The sequence below is a fragment of the Tachypleus tridentatus genome, chromosome 9 (assembly GCF_004210375.1).
Source record: "Tachypleus tridentatus isolate NWPU-2018 chromosome 9, ASM421037v1, whole genome shotgun sequence".
NCBI lineage: Eukaryota > Metazoa > Arthropoda > Merostomata > Xiphosura > Limulidae > Tachypleus > Tachypleus tridentatus.
Genome location: NC_134833.1, coordinates 57521589 through 57547028, shown reverse-complemented (window position 1 = coordinate 57547028; position 25440 = coordinate 57521589). Strand labels below are relative to the sequence as shown.

General features: G+C 32.2%; 1 protein-coding gene and 1 long non-coding RNA gene across 3 annotated transcripts in view; one reads left to right on the top strand and one right to left on the bottom strand.

The window, feature by feature from the left end:
• Nucleotides 1–25440, bottom strand: part of LOC143225291 (uncharacterized) — a 222701-nt gene that overhangs the window by 32620 nt on the left and 164641 nt on the right. The gene's annotated exons all lie outside the window — the stretch shown is intronic.
• Nucleotides 6908–19685, top strand: LOC143225289 (uncharacterized). Of its 2 annotated transcripts, XR_013013775.1 has the most exons (5): nt 6908–7118; nt 9118–9209; nt 9382–9433; nt 11656–11966; nt 19442–19685. It is a non-coding gene; the product is annotated as an uncharacterized LOC143225289 (long non-coding RNA). The 2 variants fall into 2 exon arrangements; XR_013013774.1 differs by lacking the exon at nt 19442–19685 and having other exon boundaries at nt 11656–14234.

The following is a 25440-nucleotide window of genomic DNA, read 5'->3' as shown; positions in this document are numbered from 1 at the left end:
CTTAAATATATAAGATGTGATTATTATTTTAATTATCTCATGTTTAAAAATATTGTTACTATATTATACGAAGATTTCAAATCATTGTCAACGAAAATTTTGATTTATCTAACAGCAGTGTGAAGGTTATTTTAAATCGAAGATAGGATAACTGTTTTGCTTGCATAAACATTTCCATTAGGATTTATTACATTGAAAGTTAATATTATAATAACTGCACACAGAACATACTGTCTAAAATATCTTGGGGAACACCAGTCACCATTTTGAAATGACAATTTTCAAAAAGTAATTTCACACGTATACGTCACAAACTTCGCAATTGTTTTTGTTGAGATAAAAATACACGAGTCGTATGAATAGACTTAATTATATTAAAATTATAGTAATTAATTTTTCTACAACTAAAATAATAAATGAATAACTTACATTTATCCATGTATTTTCTGTTAAAAGTTTACGAAACTTTGAAACGAACTCATAAATCATACTATCTCGAACTTGTGTCAAAGATAACAATAAAACGACGGTTAAGTTTCTCTACTATTATACACCGTGAAGAAGCACTTAAATCATATCATACCTGTCCTGTTGGGAATAATCGTTAAATTATTCTATCAACTTACGAGAATAATTTAAATATTTATATTTGGTAGTTCAAGGAATTTGGAAAAGAAAAACTATATCTCACCAACGAAAGTTTGTTTGTTTTTCTGAAATTTCTCTCAAAGCTACACGAGGGCTATCTGCCCTAGCAGTCCCTATTTAGCTATGTGAGACTAGAGAGAAAACAGCTGGTCATCACCACCCACTGCAAACTCTTGAGCTACTCTTTTACAAACAAGTAGTGGTATTGACCGTCACTTTAAAACGCCCCGCACGGCTGAAAGGACAAGCATATTTGGTGCGACGGGTATTCGAACCCGCGACCCTCAGGTAACGAGTTGAGCTCCCTACCACCTGGCCATGCCGGACCACCAAAACCTTGTTAATATAATAATTGAGTGTTTTCTTTCTTGACAGTAATGTCAGAAAACAAGTATTTTATTAATCAAGATATGACAATCCAAGTGGAATGACACTTTGTGACCAAAAGAATATGATAATTTAATGGGCCGAGGTCAGCTGAGGTTCCATGGTTCGCGTCCCGTTATAACCGACACCACATACACACACAAAATCGTGCGTAATAAAAGTTGATTGTCAAATTCTTATTATTTGGTCTGACAAGAGTAGCCCTAGATGTAGACTAGCTGAGCTTCATTCTCTCTAGCTTATCACTTTATAATTAGAACCTAGCGCAGATAGCCCTCGTTGAGCTTCGCGCAAAATAGAATAAACAAACAAACAAGCTAAAGCTAATGTTTAAAAGTATAAGGTGTAATGAAGGATGGTTGAAAAGAGAAAACACTCTCCAACTAATCCTAATTAGAATAAAATGAATGTTTAGAGATCCCGTAGTCTTTGAATTTTGTTGTAGAAACGAGTCCAGCTCTCTGCTTGAGGTTAGGAGCGAAAAGAAGAATGAGGTTATAATCTGGTTGAATAGATAGTGCTTTCATAGTACAACATAAAAAATGATTCTGTTACTAAGCGACCGTGATTCACTCAGAACGTGAAGTTTTAAAACGTACTGGACCACCCAACGCTAAGTGAAATTACGCTCTTTTCAAGTGGAAATACCCTCACGTTCGAGAAATTTATATGCTCTGTTAAAATTCTTGACTGCACTGAAAGTGTCCTTCCTGTTCAGCACAATATTAACTAACGACATCATTATTTTTATTGAATAACTTTCAAGTTTAACTGAAGTACTATAGACGTATCTCAACTTGAATTTTGTATTTTTTATATAGAATGTTATCATCAATCGTATTTTGGAGATTTTTTCAGGTTATTAACATAATACAACTAACAAATACCACTGTAAAATGTAAACCAGAATATTCAACAAGAAACTTACTCTAGGATGTTGTGTACATTTCTAAACATGGCCAGTCAAATGAAACAAATTGCAAATAATCGAGGACACAAAATATATTGTAACATCTAAATGAATTTCGAAAAAAGATACTTGCGCAAAGATATGATATTATATCTTCTTAAATCTTATAACAAAAATAAATATATCGATATCGTCTGTTTATGGTCAAAGGTAACATTTACACAGCATTAACATATATAGACACTATTATTTAACATCTGAAAGTGTAATTTAATTTAACATTTTAATGAGTTTGATTTGAATTTCTCGTAAAGCTACAAGAGGGCTATCTACGCTCACTATATCTAATTTAGCAGTGAAAGGGGAGACAGCAAATCATCACCACCCTCCGCCAACTCTTAGGCTGTTCTTTAACCAACGAATAGTAGTACTGACCGTAAAATTGTAACACCCTCCCTGACTGAATGTTAAGAATGTTTGGTGGAACTGGGATTGAAACCCGCGACACTCAGATTGCGAGCAATCGCCCTATCTCGCCATGCAGGGCCTATTTTCATGGGATTGATACGTTTAACTACCATATAAAAGAAGTTAATTATAGCGGGAAACAGTCAAATATTTATATTTCTAAGAGAGAGTAAAATGTAGTAGGTGGCAAGCAAATATTTACCTGTTTCTAATAGAAGCTAAACCAACGTGAAACAATCATACATGTATATCTTTCTAAAATAAGGTAAACTACCGGGAAGCAAGCAAATATTCATACATTTCTAAAAGAAGATAAACTATAACGGAAAACAATCAAATATTTATATGTTTCTAATAAAAAGAAAACCAACGGGTAGCAAGTAAATATTTATATGCTTCTAAAAAAAGGTATACTATACCAGTAAAGCAAGCAAATATTTATGTTTCTGAAAAAAGGTAAACTATAGCAGAAGACAATTAAATATTTATATGCTTCTAATAGAAGAATGGCACGGCATGGCCAAGCGTGTTAAGGCGTGCGACTCGTAATCTGAGGGTCGCGGTTTCGCATCCCGGTCGCGCCAAATATGCTCGCCCTTTGAGCCGTGGGAGCGTTATAATATGACGGTTAATCCCACTATTTGTTGGTAAAAGAGTAGCCCAAGAGTTGACGGTGGGTGTTGATGACTAGCTGCCTTCCCTCTAGTTTTACACTGCTAAATTAGGGACGGCTAGCACAGATAGCCCTCGAGTAGCTTTGTGCGAAATTTAAAAACAAAACCAAACCTAATAGAAGAAAAACCAGCGAGTATAATGGAAATATTTATATGATTCTAAAAGAAGGTCGAATAAAGCGGGAAGCAAACAAATATTCATATGTTTCTAACAGAAGGTAAATATAGCTGGAAACAAGTAAATACCCATATGTTTCCTAATGAAGGTGAAACAGAAGGAAGGAAGCATATATTCATATGTTTCTTAAAGAAGGTAAACTGTACGGGGAAAGAAACAAATATTCATATGTTTCCCGAAGAATTAAGCTATAACGAAAAACAAGTAAATATTTATATAGTTTAAGAAAAAATAAAGCAGCGAATAAACAAGGGTAAAGTCAAAATTACGTGAAGTGCAGAATGGTTTCAGAAAATTCCGGCAACTACAACAGATCACTAAATGAAATTAAGTTCGTAGCTTTAATGAAGATAAAGGTACTGTAAATGGACATTGATTTTAAATAAGGCAGCATGAATTACTGACGTGTTATTTGTTGGTTATCTAATTATTTAGCTAATATGAAATGTAGAGTGAATGTGGAGGGCACCGACTGAGAGTACTTTACAGCTGAGGCGAGCGTTCATCAGTAATAGGAAGTTAGCCCCATCCGTTTTTCCGTGTACGTATACGATTTGCCATCGTTTGACATAAATTTATACACGACATCTGAATTCGTAGATGATGTTGTTATATGATAAAGTTTGTTTGTTTGTTTTTAGAATTTCGCGCAAAGCTACTCGAGGGCTATCTGCGCTAGCCGTCTCTAATTTAGCACTGTAAGACAAGAGGGAAGGCAGCTAGTCATACACCACCCACCGCCAACTCTTGAGCTACTCTTTTACCAACGAATAGTGGGATTGACCGTCACAATATAATGCCCCCGCGGCTAAAAGGGCGAGCATGTTTGGTGCGATCCTTAGATTTCAAGTCGAACGCCTTAACCCACCTGACTGACCATGACGGGCCGATATGACAAAGTTAAACATCTACAACAATAACAGCAACAAACTTACACCCAGTTATATATCAGATAATAAAATATTTTGAAAGAAATAAGTTTAAAATGAACGTTTCTAAAACAAATATTTATCATTTTCAAAATAAAAATCGTAATTATACATCAGCCAAGTTTCTTGGTCTGACATTTAACTTGGAAGCAACATATAAACAAAATTACAACTAAAATACGGTTATCAACAAACTACGCAAAGATGCTCTCGTGTAAAAGTAATGGTATATCAGCAGGAAATATAATCAAAATATATAAACGCTATATACGCCCAGTAATAGAGTCTCAGCACGTGTAAACGTTACACTAACAAATCTATTACAGCTACAAAACACACAGCTTTCTACAATCACTAAAGTATATAAAGTTGCTAGATCAACATTTTCTCAACTCATGCGCAATCAAGCAAACATACAATGAATTTATGACAGACTCCTATAGTATTCGTACAAATACTTTGTTTAAATTCTTTATAACAAACATTTATTAACATATATATATTGCTATATGAGAATGATAGTACTAAGGCCGCTAGAGAGCGCTACATGTATGTCGACTTCAAGAGGAATGGGAAAGAGATAGAGACGATGATGTCATCAGAAATGTGCGCACTGTTGGGATGTATTAATAGATTGTCATGAAAGGCGGATATGACGACTAGTTCCACTAAGTGGAGCCACAAGGGCCACATGAAGTGTATCAATGTCTCTCAGCGTCACTAAATGAAATAAAATCTGATTAAACGACTAATTCATCAGCTTTTACCTAATTATATTTTATGACCGTTTATATGTACATCATGCTAAAAAAACTTTTATTTAAATAAATGATATAAAATTTACTCCTTGACTAGCTTGACTTTATGTTATCCATATAATTTGAACAAATATTTCATTTTAGACATGATACTTTTATAAAGGTGGACACTTTACTTCCAAATATGATTAGCTCATCAGTGTCTTGGTTTAATTATGTTAAAACCATTATTTTAATGACAAACTTACTGTCTGTAGGTTTTACAGGATGACAAGAAACCCATTTGAAGTAAAAATGTATTCTCAAGACGACAGGTATGGGTATTAAAGCTTTAATTAAAATAAAGTACAGAACAACGTTTCGACCTTCTTAGGTTATCTTCAGATATACTGAAGATGGCCTAAGAAGGTCGAAACATTGTTCTGTACTTTATTTTAATTAAAGTTCTAATACTCATACCAGCTGTCTTGCATTATATAAACCTTATTTTAATTTATCAACACCAGGGAAATATTTCTCTCTGACTCATTATGACATGTTCAATCTATCTAATTTCTAAATACGTGAGCTGCAAATTTTCTATACACATTTAACAAATGTTTCACTAAATTTGATTTTAACATGTAATTAATCTTCACTATAGAATAGCAACACTTTCATAAATCTCCGAGGACTGAACTCTCTTGTACATCGATAAAAAGAGTAATATACACCCACACTCACAAATAAATACAGTACTTACAGTATTTTTGTATTTCGACAGTATTATACTTGAAAGTAGTTAAGGATATGTTTGGTTATTTGTTTTTTGGAATTAAGCACAAAGCTACAGAATAGGCTATCTGTGCTCTGCCCACCACGGGTATCGAAATCCAATTTCTAGCAGTGTGAATCTGCAGACATACCCCTGTGACATTGGGGGTAGCACTTGAGGAGAAAAGGATGCTTGTATTAACCCGACTCTCCCAGGTCGCGAGGCTTGTATTAACCCGACTCTTCCAGGTCGCGAGGCTTGCATTAACCCGACTCTCCCAGGTAGCAAGACTTGTACAAACCTGACTTCTCCAGGTCGCGACCGAATTCCGATCCAGACGAAAGTAGACAAAGTTATTGAATTAATTCAACAAGAACACAGACAACATGTGACAATGACGGTGATTTATTTCTATAAAATATTAACAATGGAGTTCAGTGTTAATGATTATTTAAATAAAAACCGAAACGATATAATTAAGATCAAAGGCCTCAAATCAACGTTCATACTATAATATATCGGTATCGAAACAGCACTACCTATCAACCAGTTGTTGACTATACGTATAGATTTCTTTACTGCGTTTATTACATGAATATTTACTTCTCTGTCTTTTGTGAAATCTGAACTAATACTCGTATTTACAAAATTTGTGGATTATTCATATACTGTGTGGACCAGTGACCTGGTAACGCTGAAGCAGTTCGTTTCTGGTTTTATTTTTACCAGGGATGTGTAATGACGTTTCATTAAACCAATTGAACTATAAATCAAATATAAAAAAAATTAAAAAATAGTATATTAAGCAGAAATATTTCCTCAAGAATGTTGTCTCTTTGAAGGCAAATTAGATGCATAAACACCTGGGATCATAAGAATGTAAGTCCTTAAGTTTTTGTTGTTGTTTTTTCTTCTATGAATTATTCACTAAGTTAGAAAGTGAATAAATAAAGAAAAAAAAAAAACTAAATATTCGGAAGGTAATATAATATAAATAATTCATGAGCAGCCTACATATGCTATTTCTTTTGTTGCTAAGATATATGTACATACATACAAACTCAAACATGTGTACGAGTCATAGACCAAAATAAACATGACTTTGGGAAATTTGCCAACAATTGACGTATGGCGACGCTGCCTAAATTTAATAATTCATGTTTGAAGCTGAATCGTGCATCTTCTTGGGAAAACACTCGAAGTGGAAATCGGATCATATAAATAACGGTCGCCTTCATATCACTTTAGTGTTTTGAGGAAGCTACACTTTCATCTCTAAACGCACTTTTTGTTTGTAAAACTGCTCATCTCCTTGTTCATAACTTAAAAGAAATCAATGAATTTGTGACTGTAAAATCTACTAATATTTCTAAGGACTAAAAGCGGAGCATTTCAAACCATTGTTTTCTATGGTAAGTTATGATTTGTATTGTGAAATTCTTTGAAGCTAGCATTATCAAAGTTCGCACTATTCGAGGTGGGCCTGGGAGAGTCTTAATCTAAATTGCATAGCTTCCTCCCCACACTTAGGAAATGGGTAAAATGATATACCAAAATGGATCCAGAAGGCCTCACAAGCATGATGGGATTTATATATAAGTTTACACGTCTCTAATCCGAAGGATAAACCTGAGAACAATGCTCAAGCAACCTCTACCCCACTTTGGAAGCTTGTGGGTCTCTTTGGTTCATGAGGGGCCTTCAGCGTTGCTCTAGTCTTTTATGTTAGTGCTAATAAAGTGATTTCGGTCAAATAACACACAACACACTGTTTTCTTTCGAACTGTATTATTCCTTAATTTGAATCGCTGACAAAAGGATGTCAATGAACTGCAAACCACTAGCCACGCCAAGGGAATATCTCGTTTTCTCAAACTCATACAAACCATAAAATGCAGAGAATTCGAAATTGGCTAGTTAAAATATCCAAAACTTTATCATAGAACTAACCTACGCTGGATTAATGAAGAAAAGAAACAATGCAGTTACTACTAAGTGATGTGACTATATGTCGAAGATTACCTGTCTTTAGTCTCCACTAAGGAAACGTAGGTGATAACTACTTTCTGTTTTCTGTGTTTAGACCCCACTAAGAAAATATAGGGTTTACTTAACTACTTTATATTATTTATCTTTAGTATCCACTACGGAAACATAGGTGCTTATATAACTTGTTTTTCTTTCATGTCTTTAGATCTCACTGATATATCATAGGGGACATTGGAAAACAAATCAATCAGTCAACTTATTGTCTTGTCCACTTAACATCTGGGAAGAGAGAAGAATGTGTTCTTTTCATACAAGTTTTATTTTTATATTACCTGTACGTGCTGATATAACAACGTTTATTTTCGTTAATTAAATACTCCAATTACAGAATTTTGGCAACACTTCCAAGAAACAAGTATTGCTTTTCTAAATTTTTCACAATGACATAAATATATAAATTATATGAAAAATGTTTACGAACCCCAGTATTTTCCTTTGCCCAAAATTGAAATGCCCTAGGGCACCCGAGCTTTCCTTGTATACGTAAATATTAGTATCTGCCTTAATACGGTTGTTGTTTTATCGTGTTTCTCTACTTTTTAACACAAGAATAATCCCAAACTGTTTTGATGTTATTTTAAAGAGGCGTTATTCCGGATGAAGGTCATTTCTGTGAACCACATACTCGCCATTTATTTATATATAATTTGAGTAGGCTTTTATTTTTTGTTGTTGGGGTTTAGCTGGAAACATTTTAACAAATGCAATATATCTCTGCGTCAGAAAGTTTCACAGAAAACTGCCCTCAAGTAGTATTTTTTTAAATCAAGCAATGGCGGTGATTTCGGTTCAGGTCTGAAAGCAAAACAACAATGAAAATAATATTTACTGCTATGTTTTTGTTGAGCGAAAAGATACATGACGTACTATCTGTGCTTTGCCCATCACTGTTATGAAAATTGCAAACTTACTGCTGAGCCAGTGAGGGGAAATGTTTACGAATTATCGTTCTTAAAATATCCTTTTATTTTGTTTATTAGACATTCTTGTTTGAATCTAATATAGTGGCTGAGCCACCCACGGCTTATCATATTAGAAATAAGAATAAAATAACTAAAGACTGGTATACCTACTTAGGAGATTAGGTATAAACCTATAACGGGCAAGGGATGTTTTTGGAGCAAAAAGAAATAAGTGAAAGGAAGCCCTTTATGAGAAAACCAAGCATATCCTCTCGAAAATATATTACAATTTTCAATAAAAATGGTGCAATTTGATGGTATCTGAGACTGTTCTTTCTCTACATTTTAAATGTGTCTTTACACATATAAGAATGCAAGTTAGAAGATAAGATTGCACACTCTTCACCCTCGATGTCTATGTGCATACCTTCAGTGATCTTCTAAATATGTTTTCCAACAGAATTTATTGTTTTATTGGAAGTTCTCTGGAGGGAAGGCAGCCAGTCATCACCACCCACCGTCAACTCGTGGATCAACAGCTCAGTAGCTATGGTAATACACTATAATACAGCTGTAAAATTATTTCTTTTGCCTTATAATTATGGTCGTGTTAATAAATGATTAGAGTATGTAAGTTTGGAATTCTAATTTAGAAATGACGTTATAGGTGATGAGCAATGTTAATCTGAATACACTGTAATTCACTTTATTTCCCTACTTACAGCTTCTTACTGACTATAACGGTGCTGGTACTGATCGTATTCATAGTTGTAAAGGTGAGTGAGGTTCATATGCATTCAATTATGTAGTTTCTAGGTTTAATATTTATTTCGAAAACTGGATTGCAAAGCAGAGAATCCAGATAATATATGTGAGAGAAATACTCAATTACGATAACCGAAAACTGTTTACTGTTTTATTTTGCAACATTGCTTTACATTTGTGAGTTCGACGAATCTATAGGTATATATAACAAGTACTATTTTTATGTCGTTTCTTATCAAGGCTTTTCGTAAATGACATCTTGCTGAAGACATCTCTTCACACACACAGTAAGCCTGAATTGACTTCGCTCTCCCTCGTGAAATTACGCGAAATCAATAGTCTTCCAAGTTCCGAGCACTTTCAGTTTCCATCTGCTAGCGCACTGTGATGAGATTCGCGACAGTAATGGGCCCCTTAAGACAAATGTGCTAAATTCTTTCGAAACTATATATGTTACTGAATTCACTGATATGCCGTTCAAATAATCTTATAAGGTTACATTTTAAATCTTGAAATCAATCTATATTTGAAGCATATTAAAGGTGAAGCCAGCAGGTTCTTTATTTATCTGCATAGTTCATCAAAGAAGTTAAAAAAATATATCCATTTCATAGATATTTCCATACTGACGTTGGTCAAGTTGACAAATGTATAATAATAGGACAAAATACACAAATATATGAAATATAACAACATATGAATTACATAGTATATAAGCACTACATAATATATTACATATATACCAATAAATGACCTGAATTTAAGCAACACGAATATGATGAGATGGGATATTCTACGAAAACCCTGTTTTGACCATAAATGTGTTTGTATGTGTATATATATATATACTACACCCGTACATTGTTCATTCCATGTTTACACGATAAATTATAGGTTAAGTGGGACCGTACAAAGTTTTTTCATAAGGGAATCTGGTTTGTAGATATGAGAATTTGTGGTTCGCGACACGTTAACTCAAAAACTTTACAGCTAACTCGCTTATGTGTTCATACCAAAGCTAATAATCTCTTATATTCTACACTATTTTTGGAATTAAAGACAACCTTGTGTATATTGCTCATGACCATAAGTTCGTGATCCAAGTGACTCCTTTCTTGATGTCTTCTCATTAATAAACATTAATTTCTTGCCTTTCGTTCCATTTTTACATTGACAGTTTCTTAAGCCTGAAACCAACACAGGACTCTGAAAGTTTATATTTTTAGTTCAAACTTCTCGTCAAAATTCTTTTGTACAAATTTTGAATAATACGCTTACAACTTTTTGTACGTTTTTAATATCCCTTTAAGGATTCAAATATACCAATTTAATATGTACGTATCCACAGGATAAGTATTTTTTTTAATATCTCTTTTCGTTCAACTTTTCCTAAATGTTTGTTGTATGAGTAGAAAACATAATTCTTGATATTCGACTAAACATCTCTTTGTTTAGGTTTAAAACTTACGATTGTAATCTTATCATATCTAGAGACAACGTTAAAAAAAACGAACCCTAATTTAATAGGAAAGGAACGAAAACATCTCTTAACAGGCTTAGGAAGCTCTGTCAGAAATTTAAACCTGGTACTTAGAGTAAAAATAATAATTTTTTCTTTCACATCAGATTGTCAGATTTGATCAGAAAAACCGTTGAATAAATAATAATCCTTTAAAGAAGACAGAACTATGGTAGCTGCAACATTACCTGTTTTTTTGTGTTTTTTTTTGCTGTTATCTTAATAACTCATGATAATAACTTAATTATCACAGAATCGCTTTTTCTCATGCTAAAGCCATGGGTGCATTTAAAGAATAACTGTCAAAACATACTAAACCATTAAACTTTTTCATATTGTGTTTGTTGACGATATGCTGTTCCCTTAGTCTATAATAAATGTGATTGTACATATTTAGGCTTCAAAACGGAAAATACAACCGTATAACGTTACACACCATTATGTAATATATTAATGATAAAATAACATAAAGTTATACCGTAAAACAGCACAGTTGTGATAAAACAACATAAAATTATAAGTAAAATAATATACACAGTCTAGGATGTTAAACAATATCGTCATGAAATAAAACAGTATATTAAGTATTAAAACTAATTATGGTTATGATGTGAATGTCTTCTCAAAGACGTTGAAGTGTTGTTAAACTTAATTATCTTAGACATTATTATTTGGCCTATCATATATTTAAACATTATTTATTCTGTTCTTTAGGGTTTTCACGATGAAGAAGAGAATATAATAGTATTTCAACCACTTTACACCAGAAGTTTGGTGGTTACAGTGCTCCATTCGTAATCTGCTGGTAGCTGGTTCGAGTCCCCGTAACTCCAAATATGCTCGCTTTTTCAGCGGTAGGGCGTTTTTATGTGACTGTCAACCCTACTATTCGTCGGCAAAAGGGTAACCCAAAAGTTGATGGTGGATATGTATTGACTAGCTGCCTTTCACAACTAAATCATAGTACACTGTTGTTACAACTTATTCAATCATGGGGCATTGCTGTCACAACTTATTTAAGCATGGTACACTGTTGTTATGGCTTATTTAATCATGTTACGATGTTATAACGATTTATTTAATCGCGGTACATTGTTTTTACAGCTTATTTAATCATGGTACATTTTTGATGTTTCTCGTTTTTTGTAAAAGCGTTTATTAACTTTGACCAAAATAATGTTTTCACCCAATAGGGAGGAAGAGAAGCTCCACACCTAGGTGGCATCTTTCTTGAAAATTAAATACTAATTAAACTATGCTTATCTATTGACTTATCAGAAGTATTTAGGGCTAATAACACTTAAATTCGAGGTTAAATCTCTTAGATAAAATTTTGTGAGTTTTTTTTTTAAATTTAATCCTGTCTATGACCAACTGGGAAATGTTAATTTTATAATTTATAAAACCTGTTGGGGAATCATTATTTGATCATTTCTAAAAATTATTGGAGAATATTTATCTTCTAGTTTTTTTAACAGATGGGGAATTTTTATCTTATCATTTCTAAACCTATTGGGGAAAGTTTATCTGATGTTTAATTGGATTATTTTCTGAAGACAATCAAATAATAAGGTTTACACTGTGAAATTTATCTTCAAGAGAAATTAACTGAACTACAGAAAAGTTTGATAATTAAAAACGACAAATGTACATATTCAAACACCTCGTCAGTTAAAATATATTATTTCTAATGGGAAACAACTGATTTTAGCTTCATTATTAAAACTGACAAACCTTTAATGGTAGTTTCATTTCCATACTGAGGGTTGAAGGATGTTAGCTGTAACTATTAATAGAAAACATTAACTTGCACATTGAAAATATATCTCATTATGGACACATCTAAAGTTTTAAACTTGAATATCTGTACGTTATGTGTTTATAATGTTGGGATATTAGATATAGCTCGTCACATAGCTTAACAACAAACAAAATTAAATCCATCAAATAAATTATATAAGAAGTCACATGAGTACAAAATATATTTTTATGGTTTATAACAGTGAGAAAGTGATATGTTTACAGACCTATGACGCTAAACTTCGCGTTTCGATATCTCGCATTACACAAATAGATAACCCAATGTGGGCTTTGTTCTAAAACAAACTTAACAGAATCACAATAATTTCATTGTAATACTTTTGAAATTATTAGACATTTTGAATCGCATTATACGAGGGTTAAGTATGCTGATAACGAAACATTTGAAAGTGAAATTGTAAACAGTTGTGAGCTGTCAACACTATTAAATACAAGACGTTGGCGCTACATTTACACTTATTACACTGTGTCCTTTAAAGAACGTTATGTTTAAGAATAAATATGAATGATAGAGGTAATATATCCATAAGAATATAAAAATGTCCCTTCCGAAAAATATATAATACAATGATATCATTTTTAAGTAGTTTGTTATTCAAGGTAAGATTTAAGTGATACCTGTCTGATATATCTATCTGCTCTTCAGAAGTAGACATTCAGGACATAAGGCCAAATTAGCCCCCTGCTTTTCCATTATCGAGTCATTTGTTTTTGCATAAAGATATGATGTTATTTCACGCGGTGTTTTCTTAGAGTTATTCAAACTAATCTTTTGTAGATTTGACTACTAAGTAAACAAGTCTGTCGGAAGCAACTGCAATAAACTTTGGAACTTTAGGGATAAGCTCCGTGTCGTAAGAACGTTTCGATAGATAACTGGGATGTCTAATCCTCTGCTTCATTTCTTTCCTAAAAATTAATGTCCCTAATTTGGCTTCCTTTCCTAACTTCGCCTAAGTGCGACTGAACACACTCAGCTTTAACAGCAGTACAGAAAGTGTCTTTGTAAATCAGATTTTAGACTGGTCTGTAAGTGTATTAGGAAGTAAAACGTAGTAAAATATGACGCCTTAAGTTTTGTTTTTGGTCTCGGTTATGAGAGAAATTGAGCCTACTGATGTATCTAAATTGAAGATTCGTTAACATACGCCACTTAACATGAAGGCAGTTGGTAATAAATACCTGTTTAATGATAAAATAAAGCTCAAAGATTCGCCCTATGAATCTGGTTACGGAGCATGAAATGCCGTAGCTCATCCCTGATGTGTTTCTATTGAATTGCTTTATCTTGAGCAAGATGTATAGCCAGTGCTCCGCTATAACAAAAAATAAGTACTTATAAGAATATGTGTTGGACAGATCAGCGTCATTATTGTGTTAATCCGTTCTTACTTATAACTGTAGGAAAATAGTACATTTTAAAAGTGGACAAGGTTTTGAATTATGGATCAATAAAAGTGACTACAATCTGGTTTATTAGATTCCTCACTCTGGCTTTTCTCCCCTTGTTCAAACTGCAAATGAAGAAGACAAAAATTGGTTTTACAACAATTTCTTCTTTCCATGATACACAATCTAATTTTCTGCTTCGCTGAGAAGGCTCAGGGATTATCTACTGTCTTATTTTATTTTATGAATTTCTATAAGGAACAGGTTGCGTTCCTGAGTGATGTGAGCCCACAAAAGTATAGCATGGTCGTATCTCATTAGAAAACACCCAATAATATTTAGAAAACCATTATAGTAACTATCTCATAAAGTAGATTCAGGAGTGAAGCTAGTGTTTCTTGATTGAACAGTGTTTGAATCTAAACGTCACAAAAGACAGAGGTGGGTAAAGATACAATTTCCATGAGTACTTCAGTCCAATTATTCTGGTAATTCATACATAAAGGTATGATAGAAAAATCTCGTGTCTACATTACATTTGTTTTTTATAGACGTTCTTAGATAATTTTAAGAATAGTTACAACACAAAATATACGTGACAAAACTCAATAAAACCAAAAGTTACCGAACCATAATCGAGACATAATTCAAGTTTCATCTGATCCAATGTAATCAGGTGAAATTATAGAGTTCTTTAGTCAAATAAAAGAAATTCTAAAGTTAATAGGATCTTGCTAGTCTAGTATGTTTAAATTAAGTACACTTTAAGAATTTTAATTAGCGTGAAATGTAAGATGGACTACAGTAGAATGAAGAGTGTATTTAAAAAATGGATTTTGAGCTTATGATATTAATTAGATGTACTTCCACAGGGTCTCCGAAAGTGTTTTGTTTCAAGTGTAAATAAACTCGAAATTAAGAGAAACAAATTGGTTTAATTCTTGCTTTCAAAGTGCATATGTTATGCTGTGTTGTATTCTACGACGTGAATATTTATTATCGTGATTCGTGAAATGCGCACATTTTACAGTGCAACATTAAACGTCCTTTTCGTGACATCAGATTAGCGAATACTGAGTTAGCCACAGACAATACACTACAGTATAATGGTGCAAGAGTTAGAATAGATTATCTGTCCACGTAGCATTCGACTCCCTTTAGGGAATATAAAAGTCTCAGCACGTGACTACAAAATGTCATTAGACTTACTAAAGCTCATTCCTTGTTTATCTAACCTGTCTGTATTGTTAATAATAACTCGAACAGTTTTCGTACAGTTTACGTAAATATAACACTTGTGTTATTGAACAATACACCAAGTGTTTCTTCTTTTGGGGCCACAGATAATGACCACTACTATTGCGATAGGAGCATAGACTTATGTTTTCTCCTAGATTTCTCCTTAGTGAGTTCAAAATTTTCAGTAGTTGTTTTATCGTGGGTTTTACCTCTTTGGTACAAAAAACAATTCACAATTTTTGTCACAAGTTTCTCTTAAATGAGTAAAATAATTCAGTACCTATTTTATGAACATAACTCCTACTTGAATAAAATTCTCAAACCTACACAGATTTTACGTATAACTTGTACTTGTTACTAAACCTATGTGTAATTCTTGGCAAAGTAACACTAACATTGTGGAATTTGATACAAAGCTGCCCACCAGTGGCATAGCAGTATGCCCAGATTTCGATATCCTTGGTGGGTAGAGAATAAATAGCTCATTGTGCTTAATTCTAAAAAAAAAAGCAAAACAAAATTATACAAAACTAGTTAAGTTAGTGAAGATTAACATGAAAGTATATAAACTTGCCATCATGTCGTCGCATGGCTACAAAAATATGGGAATACGTCAGTTAGTAAATGCAGTAAGAAACTTTCTTAACCACATATTATTTTCATTACGAGTAGCAAGCATCACTAGTTATGTCTCACTTATAATTATCCTGTAGAAACGATGGACATAATTTTCCAAAGTTAATTGAATAATTTGTTTAAAATAATAAAATCACCGTAAAAACTTAGTTATGCTAAATAATTTTACTGTACGAATGAAACGAGATGATGACCAGGTGGTTAGAGCACTCGACTCTTAATTTGAGGGTCGTGGGTTCGAATCCCCGTCACACCAAACATGCTCGACCTTTCAGGCGTGGGTGTGTTATAACGTACGGTCAATTTCACTATTCGTTGGTAAAAGAGTAGCCCAATAGTTGGCGGCGGTTGGTGGTGATGACTAGCTGCCTTCTCTCTGCTAAATTAGAGACGGGTATCTCAGATAGCCCTTGTGCGGCTTTGAACAAAATTCGAAACAAACAAACAAGGAGCAATATGAATACTACAAAGGGATTACTTCAGTACTGAGTTATGTATATATCTGTTTCTGTGGTTTTAATATGCTATTTCTATGTTACGTAGTTAAGAACGTCAAGACGTGTATTGGGGCTTATTATGTATATCATAGATAAAGTAGATATGCGGACGTACAACGCTAGAAATCATATTTCGATACCCGTGGTTGACAGAATACACATGGCCAATGTGTAACTTTGTGTTTAACTTCATACAAAGACAGGTTTACTGAACACGCTATTAACTTCAAAGAGAATGATGCAACATCTCATGGAAGTGAATTAGTCTTTATACTGTACAGTTTTTCAAGCTAAGGAAAAGAGTCCGTTAGGATCACATGCAATAAATGTTTTTTGTTTTTATGATAAATTGGTTTAAAACGTGGACATTGTTTCTGAAGCTGGTCCCACATTCCCACTGTGGATCTATTCTCCTCGTTATTCATAATTTTCGTGATGTTGTAACAGATCTGAAATCACTAGTTATAAACTTCTTAATAATTCGTAAACATATTTCTTACTTTAAAGATTATTTTCACTAGTCCAGCTAAAATATACTTTATACTAATAAAATATAATAACCTCAATTGGTATTGAAACATTTGACATCTTCTAAACCAAAACTGTATATCTGTGGAAGAGTTTTCTTCTCATTTTTAGGCTTAAGTATGTAGCATCTCTTGTATTTTACAAGACTTGAAAAAAATAACTTTTTTCCATTTACTAATCTTTTAACCATAACATTCTTTTCGTTCAATGACACGATATTTCCTGATTGTTTACTAGGACTAGCACTGCATTTCCTGCTTCATTAAAAAAATAAAAAAATTAGCATTTCTTGCTCGTTTGAAAGGCATTAAACACTTGACATTTCTTAATCATTTTTAAGACGTAAGAAACAAAATCTGCTCTTTGCCAAGATTAAGAATAAAACGTTGTCTGCTCGTTTATTAGACCTGATAACAGAACATGATATTATAATTTATTAGCCCAAAAAACTTAGTATTTTGTTTACTAAGCCTATCTTCTATTTGACTATTATGCATGACAGTAAAACTCTTTTTGACATTTACTGCAAGTTACTTGACGAAAGATTTTTTACGTCGACTTGGCCTCACAGTTTTTTTTTGTGTGACAACACAATGTCTCAGAGTTGATAGTTTCTTATGGGCTTCCTTACTAATTATAATAATTATTTTTATTACAAGTTACAGAGTTTACAGTATCAGAGACTATTTTTAAAACAGATGTGATCATTCTCAACTACATTGGTTAAAAGGTATTAGAAATACATATATATATATATATATAGTTTCTCTACTGATTACGGATTTGAGATTGCTTCTTGTAGTTTTAGCGTTTTTATTTATGTGTTACTTCTTGGTATTAAGGAATCGGGTTAGCTTTAAGGTGATCTAAGACTGAGATAATAGGACAGTTGAAAGTTAGACAAAAAGAACGTAAGTGATACAAATAAAACTCAATGTTGCTGTAGTTATAACAATTTTTTCGTTTGCAGTTTACCACTGGGTCTAAGTATTATTTTATTACAACTTTTACAGTAAGAAATAATATTTTTAAAACACTTCTTTGTTGTTTCAGTCACGTGCTTGCACAAGTGATCGAAACATTTCACCTGAAATAAAGTAAAGTTTTAAAGGTGTATCTATTGTAGGAACTTTCATATAAATATATTATGTTTATTTATTTGGGACGTGGTAAAAGTTCTTCATAAACGTGAAACATTGACTGCAACATGAAAGCGTATCTAACCACAAGTTCTGTATTACAACACATTTTCACTAATCTAAAAACATTTCTTACATTAATTAATTAAAATTCAAAATTATATTACTTTTCTATTCACCAAAAATTCATTTTTATAGTGCCTTCAAGATCGCCGTCATGAAAAATTTTGGTCATGATCTTTGTTCCGTATCATCATAATAGTTTTAGCTATATATGTTTGTATAATATTTACAATAATTTTTAGATATAATATAAATAATACTATAATAATTTTAGATATATATATATATATATGTTTGTCTGTTATTTGAGTAATAATTTCAGATATATTCGTTTGTCTGATCTATGAGTAATAATTTTAGGTATATATTCTTGTCTGATCTATGACTAATAATTTTAAATATATATTTTGACTGTTCTTTAAGTAATAATTTTAGGTATATATATTTTTGACTGTTATTTAAGTAATAATTTTAGATATATATATATTTGTCTGTTATCTGAGTAATAATTTTAAATATATATTTTTGACTGTTATTTGAGTAATACTTTTAGATATATACCTTTGTTTGATATCGTCTTAATAATTTTGTTTTGTTTGTTTTATAAGCACAAAGTTACAAAATGAGATATCACTGCTACTGCTGCATCATGGATCAAACCATAAATGTTAATATCATAAGCTTTCAAGTTAATATCATAAGCTTTCAAGTTAATATCATAAGTTTTCAAGTTAACATCTTCAGCCTTCGGAAAAGAAGAAAAAAGCAGCATTTTTAAAATTACGTCATTATCTTCATATAATTTCTTTATCTTCATCTTTCTCTTACATTAAATTTATTTATTATTTTTGATGAAAATAACTACAAAACAATGTTAAGTTTGTTCTCCTAATTATTATTCAAAATAATACTAATTTGATTATAAATAACTCCAGAGTTTAGAGCTCGTCCAAGTTCATAATTGATCAATACATTTCATAAGAGAGCAGTAAAAGTGAATATAAATAATTTGCTTTATTCCAAAATTAACTTCAAGTATAATAACAGCTCAGTTCATTTCCTCAACTATACCATCAATAGTTTTTTCATTTAGTTTCATAATTCTGATTTTGTATGAGCTATTTATCAGCATAAGTGAAGTGTTTCTCTAAGTGTACTTCTGTTAGTTTTCTTTTCTTTTCTCTGTAGGATTTGCTGGGATTCCATTCAACAAAGTAATAAGCAAAAGACATCTTTCTTTAGGATAACATAAGCCGGCATAGCAAAATATCCAACATACTTTCTTTTTCTTACCGGCTAAACTGTTGTTGTTATAAGTTCTCATCCATACTGCACTGAAGTTCCTGTATAAGCTCAAAAACTAATGAAGATATTGTTCTTGTTTCCTTTTTTGTATTTGTGTTTCAGCTAATTCTTACACGATTTCAAGATGATGGAAACTATTCTCGTTTAAATTTCACTAAACATGAATACCCAGCATGGCCGGGTCTTAATGGCACTCGACTTATAACCTGATTTCAAGCAAAATTCAAAATAAACAAACAAAGTGGTTACCGTTTTTGGCATTTCCATGGAAGTTTACGACGTCAAAATATACTTAAAAATTCTCTTTAAAGTTTTGTTAAACCAAAACAATGGTTTTTGACTAACCTGAACGTAAAGTATTTAAGACTGAACAAAAGTAGTTATAAAATCCAGGAACTCGGTTTAACATTGAGTTAAGCACTAAATGGTAAAAAACAAGAACTCAGTTTAGAGTTGAGTGAAACACTAAATATTAAAAACCGCGAACTCAGTTTAGAGTTGAGTGAAACACTAAATAGTAAAAATCAGGAACCCGGTTTAACGTTGAGTGAAACACTAAAGGGTAAAAACCAGGAAATCAGTTTAACAATGAGTAAAACAATAAATGGTAAAAAGCAGGAACTCAGTTTAAATTTAAATGAAACACTAAATAAAAAGAACCAGGAGCTCAGTTTAACATTCAGTGAAAAAATAAATAGTAAAATCCAGGAACTCGGTTTCGCGTTGAATTCAATCCTAAATACTAAAAACCAGGAACACCGATTAACGTTGATTGAAACACTAAATATGAGAAAAAAGAAAATCGCTTTACAGTTTTGGGAAACACTAAATAGTAAAAACCAGGAACTCAAATTAACGTTGATTGAAACATTAAAGGGTAAAAACCAGGAACTTAGATCAGCATTGAATAAAACACAAAATACCGAAATCCAGTAACTCGGTTTAACGTTGAGTAAAACAGTAAATAGTAAAACCCAGAAACTCGATTTAACGTTGCGTTAAACACTAAATGGTTAAAAACCATGAATTCGGTTTAACGTCGAATGAAACACTATATATTAAAAACCAGGAACTGAGTTTAAAGTTGAGTGAAACAGCGAATAGTAAAAAGGTGGAACTCGGTTTAACGTTCAGTGAAACACTAAATGGTAAAAATCAGTAACTCATTTTAACGTTGAGTTAAACACTAAATTGTAAAAGCCAGTAAATCAGTTAAAAGTTACGTGAAACACTAAATAGTAAAAACTAGGAACTCGTTTTACAGTTGTGTGAAACACAAAATAGTAAAAACCAGAACTGAGTTTAACGTAGAGTGATACACTAAATGGTAAAAACCACAAACTCAGATTAAAGTTGAGTGAAACGCTAAATCATAAAAACCAGGAACTATGTTTACCGTTGAGTGAAACATTATAAAATAAAAAACAGGAACCCTCTTTAACGTTGAGTGAAACACTAAATGGAAAAAAACCAGGAACGCATTAAAACAGTGAGTGAAACGCACAATGAAAGAAACCAGGAATTCAGTATAACGTTGAGTCCAACACCAAATGGAAAAATCATAAACTCTGTTTAATGTCGAATGAAACACTAAATAGTAAAAACATAACTGTTGTTTAGCATTATATATGTAAATACAGCTCGTTTGGGTTGAGAAAACATTTTACGTAAAGGAGCGAACAACGTTTCGACCTTCTTCGATCATCATCAGGTTCACAAAGAAAGAAAGAGGTAAGTGACCGATAGCTGACCACATGTTTGTAGGGGTTTGTGTAACTGAGTGTCGGAATGTAGAGGGCGTGCTTAGATGTTTGAATATATAATTTTATATTATTTATTTTTTATTATTATTTATTATATTATTTTTAATATAGGTATAAAGGTGTTCCTTTGTATTGGTTTATTTTGGGCTTGAGTTGTCGTATAAGTAAGACTTCTTTAATTTTGCGTTTGTTTATGTTTGTTTCTTTATTTAGTATTTGAGTGTTTTCCATGGTTATGTTGTGTTTATTTGACTTGCAGTGTTCGAAAACGTGTGAAGGTGACTTTTTATGTTCTTTGAATCTGGTTTTCATTTTTCTACTTGTTTCTCCAATATAGAAGTCGTGGCATTTATCACATTGTATTTTATAAATAGTGTTGGTGTAGTGTTTGCTAGTATAGTTTGTAGTTTTAGACCTCAGTTTTATGCCTGGTTTTTGAATAAATTTGGTATTAACTGGAATGTAATATTTTGTTGCTAGTTATAGAAAAAAAACAGGAACTCGATTTAACGTTGAGAAAAATACTAAATAGTAAAAACCAGGAACACGGTTTAACGTTAAGTGAATAATGAATGGTAGAAACCAGGAACTCAGTATAACGTTAAAAGAAACATTAAATACCAAAAGCCAAGAACTCGGTTTAAACTTGATTAAGACACTATATTCGAAAAACCAGGAACTATATTTAATATTGAATGAAACACTAAAGGTAAAAAATCCAGGATCTCGGTTTAAAGTTTAATGAAACACGAAATGGTAAAAACAAGGAACTCAATTTAACATTGTGTGGAACACTAAATATTAAAAATGAGGAACTCGGTTTAAGGTTGAGTGAAACAGAAAATATTAGAAACCATGAACTCAGTTTAAAGTTAAATGAAACACTGGAACTCGGTTTAAGGTTGAGTGAAACAAAAAATATTAGAAACCATGAACTCAGTTTAAAGTTAAATGAAACACTGAATAGTAAAATCTAGGAACTCGGTTTTACGTTTAGTGAAATACTAAATGTTAAAAACCAGGAACTCATTTTAAGGTTGAGTGAAAAAGTGAAGGGTAAAATCCAGGAATTTCGTTTAATGTTTAGTGAAACACTAAATGCTAAAAACCAGGAACTCGGTTTTGAGTAGAATAATTTAGTAAATACTGAATACCAGAAACTCGGTTTAACGTTAAGTAAGACACTAAATTCCAAAACCAAGAACTTGATATAACGTCGAATGAAACGCTAAATAGTAAAAATCAGGAACTCGGTTTAACGTTGAGTAAGACACAATATTCGAAAAACAAGGAACTTGATTTAACGTTGAGTGAAACACTAAATGATAAAACCAGGAACTCGGTTTACCTTAGAATCAAACAATAAATAGATAATATTAAAAACTCCGTTTAACGTTGAGAGAAAAACTAAATGGTGAAAACCAGGAACTCAGTTTAAAGTTGAGTGAAACAATAAACGGTAAAAACCAGGAACTCGGTATACAGTAGTGTGAAACACCAAATAATGAAAACCATGAATTAGGTTTAAGGTTGAATGAAACACTAAATGCTAAAAAAACGAACTTGGTTTACAGTTGAGTGAAACACTATATAGTGAAAAAGAGAAACTTTGTTTAACGTTGTATGAAACTTTAAATGGTGAAAATCAGGAACTCAGATTAACGTTCACAGAAACACTAAATATCAAAAACCAGAAACTTGGTTTAAAGCTTAGTGAAACACTAAATAGTGAAAACAAGGAACTCAATGTAGTGTTGAATGAAACACTAAATAGTAAAAATCATTAACCCGGTTTCACGTTCAGTGAATCAATAAATGGTAGTAGCCAGTATCTCAGAATAACGCTGAGTGACATACTAAAGGGTAACAATATTGATTTCAGTTTAACGTCGAATGAAACCCTAAATAGTAAAAACCAAGAACTCGGTATAGCGTTGAATGAAACCCAGGTACATAGAATAAAGTTCAGTGAAACACTAAATGGTAAAAATTAGAAACTTGGTTTAACGTTGAGTGAAACAGTAAAAGATAAAAACCACGAACACGGTTTAACTTTGAGTAAGACATTAAATGGTAAAAATCAGGAGCTTTGTTTAAACTTGTGTAAAATACTAAATAGTAAAAATAAGAAACTCGGGTTAATGTTGAATAAAAAACTAAGAAGTAAAGACTAGGAACTGGGTTTAAAGTTGAATGAAATACTAAAAACCTGGAAGTCGGTTTAACATTGAGTAAAACACTAAATGGTAAAAGCCTGGAACTCGGTTTCGCGTTGAATGAAATAGTAAATACTAAAACAAAAACTCAGTTTAACTTTAAGCAAGACACCAAATTCCAAAATCAGGAACTGCGTATAACATCAAATTAAGAAATAAATATTAAAAAGCAGGAACTCGGTTTAACGTTGAGTGAAACACTAAATACTTAAAACCAAGAACGCAGTTTAACGTTGAGTAGGATACTATATTCGAAAAACCAGTAACCTCATTTAACGTCGAATGAAATACAAAATTCCAAAAAGAAGGAACTCATTTTAACGTCGAATGAAATACAAAATTCCAAAAAGCAGGAACTCATTTTAACGTTGAGTGAAACACTAAATTATTAAAACCAAAATTCGGTTTTACGTCGAATGAAACACTAAATAGTATAAACAAGGAACTCAGATTAAAGTTGAGTGAAAGGCTAAATAATAAAAACCAAGAATTCAGTTCAGTAAAACATTATATAGTATAAACTAGTAACCCACTTCAACGTTGAGTGAAACACTAAATGATATAAACCATGAACTCCATATAACGTTGAGTGAAACACTAAATGGTATAAATAATGATCTCTGTTTGACTTCTAATGAAACATTAAAGAGTAAAAACCAGGAATTCGGTTTAGCATGAAATGAAACATTAAATACAAAAAGCCAGGAACTCGGTTTAACGTTGACTAAAACACTAAATCGTAAAAACCAGGAACTCACTTTAACGTTGTGTGAGACACTAAATGGTGAAAATCATGAACTCGATTTTACGTCGAATGAAACATTAAATAGTAAACACTAGGAACTCGGTTTCACATTGAGTGAAACACCAAATGGTAGAAACCAGGAACTCAATATAATGTTGAATGAAACACTAAATAAGAGAAACCAGTAACTCGGTTTATCGTTAAGTGAGACACTAAATAGTAGAAACCAGGAACTGGATTTAACGTTGAGTGAAACAAATGGGTAAAAATCAGGAATTGAGATTAAAGTTGATTGAAACACTAAATCATAAAAACCAGGAACAGGGTTTAACGTTAAGTGAAAAATTAAATGGTTAAAACCAGGAAGTCAGTTTAAAGTCAAATGGAACACTAAATAGTGAAAATGAGGACTTGGTTTATCGTTGACGGAAACACTAAGTAGTAAAAACCAGGAACTCGGTTTATCGTTGAGTTAAACACTAAATGGTAAAATCCGGTAAGGCAGTTTAATGTTGAATGAAACACCAAATGGTTTAACGTTGAATAAAACTTTAAAGTAAAAAACCAGGAACTCGGTTTAATGTTTAGTGAAACACTAAACGGTAAGAACTAAGAACTCAGTTTTAAGTTAAGTGAATCTCTAAATGCTAAACACCAGGAACTCGGATTAACGTTGTGTGAAACACTAAATGTTAAATATATATCTGCACTTTAGTGTTGTTCAACAAAATCTTTATCAGTTTGATGATAGATTATAGTGGTTGTTCTCCGTTGAACTAATTCCATCAGATATGAAAAAATCCCATAAAATGTATAAATGTAACACTAGTACTGTCGAAGACGCTAAAAATAATAAAAGCTTTGAACAGAAGAACCATTTGTAAGGCTTAGTGTCATCAATGAAACATAAGAATAAGTATTGACACTCTTAAAGCTTAACGTTTTTTATCAACTTAACTTTACGACAGGAACTTAGGTTATTGTTGCTAAAATTTAGTGCATCACCAATAAAACTAATATATGACCAGAAGTAGAATTAATATTGGATATCCCTACTCCAAGCCAGCACTCTGGAGTGATAAGATATTTTTACTGTGTCACCGGACACCTGTCTTCGGTATTTCGTTTTTTTTCTATATATTTTGAGTAAACTACTTG